Below are 2,678 nucleotides of genomic sequence, written 5' to 3'. Positions count from 1 at the left end.
CCGCTCCCCCCTCCCGCATGAGCCCTTGATAGTTTATAAATGGGTATTTTGTCATATCTTGCCCTGTCCGACGTCTCCCTTCATCCACTTTTTGGTGATCAAGTCACATTCTTGACAAAATCCTCTAATAGTGTCCTCATTTCACTCCAAGTTAAAGCCAGTCATTACAGGGCTTTACAAGACTCAACACCACGTGCCTCTGAATGGCCTCTCCAGCCACAGACTTTTCCCCAGCTCTGCCCCAAAGGCAGCAAACCTCCTGCCGCAGGGGTTGTGACAGGGCGCCCACACCCTAGCTAGCAACACGTCTGACTCCCCTCCCCAAGCAGACCTGTGGCTCAGTGGTAATGTACTCCGCTGAGACAAGGCATGTGGGGCTAAATGACCGGCTGTTCTGTGGGAGGAAGAGGCGGCAGTCTACTTCCACAAAGATCTACAGCTGCGGAACTCATCTAGTGATGCCTGTTCTCCCGAGGGATTGCTGGGAGGTGGAAACAACACAAGTGGTAGGGGGTTGGGTTTTGGGATTCTCTCACCACTTTCAGTTCTTCGATACTTCGTGCACACACTCTTTTTCATACGATGTAGTTGTGGTTCAATGCCCTCGAGTCGGTTCTGACCCACAGCGACCCGGACCCTACGATTGACAGAACACAATCCTGCCGGGTCCTGCACCTTGCTCACAGTGTTCCTGTTTGCACACACTGTGGCAGCCACCGTGCCAATCCATCTCGTTGAAGGCCTTCCTCTTTTTCACTTTCCCGCGACTTTACCAAACATGATGTTCTTCTGCAGAGACTGGTCTCTCCTGAAAACATGCCCAAACCATGGAACACCGATCTCACCCTCTGTCCTCCAAGGAGCGCTCTGGCTGCACATCTTCCAACACAGATTTGTTTGTCCTTTTACTAGTCCATTGTCATTTCGATAGCCTTCACCAGTGCCACGACTCAAATGCATCCTTATTAAGTTTATTTCTTATCATCTGATAACATGAGGCAAGTATTTAAAAAATGTTTTATTTATGTGATGTCTCAAGTGCCCACAAGAGTACCTGGCACATAACAGGAATAGAGTAGAATTAAATAAGTGTTTATTAAAGGTTTAATTGAATGCATGGCTACATTCAGATGTAAAATACATACTATATTACCAAAGTAATACATATGATTTGACAATAAGTAGGCACATATTAGAGTAGATGATCTTTAGTTTCTCATGCTAACAGAGGGGCTGGAGAAAAATCATTTAAAGTGCCCTGGCTCAAATGATGTATGGGTTTTAAGGTCATCTTAACAATGTCCAGGAGATGGCGCGCTTACACAAGTCATCAGACCAATGGACTCAATGTAAACCGCTTACATTGCAGCAGCTTTCATGCAGAGCCCCGCTGCTTCTCCTGCTATGATTACACCAGTGACCCTGACACTATTGTGCAACATGGGCTTGTGGGTGCTTGCAGAGTTGTGTTCCTGAAATTCCTGCTTCCCAGTAGAGAAGGGCTTGAGAGCCCTACTTTACAGCTGTGGAGACATCAGTTGCCAGGTGTTGGGGTCCTGGTCTGGCTTGGCTAGGAATAGAGTGCCATGCTAGGGTCTTGGTAAGGCCAAATGGTGCTTAAGGGGGGCTGTCAGATCTCTATCCTGGAGTGGGCTCTCAAAGCCCTGGCTGTTTTCAACTTCCTTTCACTGGGGTCCTTTTCCGGAGCAATGTCACAAATCTTAACACTGGGCATATATCCAGGCAACGACACTGGGCATATATCCAGGCAACGACTCATCTTTACAAATGGCTGATGTTTGTGACTTGCCAGGAAGAGTCCCTGGGGGGTGCAAATGGTTAACCTGCTCAGCTACTAGCCGGAAGTTGGGGTTGGAATCCAGTAAGAGGCACATCGGAAGAGAGAAGTTCTTTAAAAAAAACCAGCCACTGAAAACCCTACAGAGCACCATTCTAGCTGACCCACCAGGGTCAAAACCCAGCTCAGTGGTTACTGGTTACACACAAGCTGCTCAGTGGTCACTGGTTACACACAAGCTGCACAGGGGAGTTTGTATACCTAAAGCAGCCTCACATTGATGTCTATTTTACGAAGAAGGAAACCACAGCTTCCGAAGCTCAGTCCAGACAATCAGAAAGCCTGAGCATTACTCTACCCAGCTACAAACTCAGAGGGAAGGGTGCCAGTTTCCAGCTCTTTAGTAGATACCTGTGTAGTAGTAGAGGAAATTAGAGAAGGGATGGGGGGTGGGGGTGGGGGGAAACAGAGAGAGAGCGCGTGAGATCAGTTGGATTATAAAATATATTGAAACAAAAATGTGGATAATTCGCTAAAGGGGAATATCTTTTAGTCCCTAAATGAGTCTATATTTGTTTGGTTTGGTTTTTCTGTTATAGCGAAACACTTATTCCAAGCTATTCATGTGGGATTTTCCAGAGGAATTCTCACACTGTAATGTTCCAAATGCAGATTCTGCTTGTAGGCCTGCAGTGGGGGCCTAGCATCCTGAATTTCCACAACCGGCCAGGGAAGGAGGACGTGGATAGTTTGCTGACCACACTCTGAGCAGCCAGATGCGAAAGCAGGTGTCAGCCCAGCACCCATTTTTGTATGACCTTTGAGCTAGGAAAAGTACTTATATTTTAATGTGTTAGAAACACACACACACACACACACA

The sequence above is a fragment of the Echinops telfairi genome, unplaced genomic scaffold (assembly GCF_000313985.2).
Source record: "Echinops telfairi isolate 266 unplaced genomic scaffold, ASM31398v2 ScPeMD7_9;HRSCAF=40, whole genome shotgun sequence".
Classification (NCBI taxonomy): domain Eukaryota; kingdom Metazoa; phylum Chordata; class Mammalia; order Afrosoricida; family Tenrecidae; genus Echinops; species Echinops telfairi.
This window is presented reverse-complemented; position numbering follows the sequence as displayed.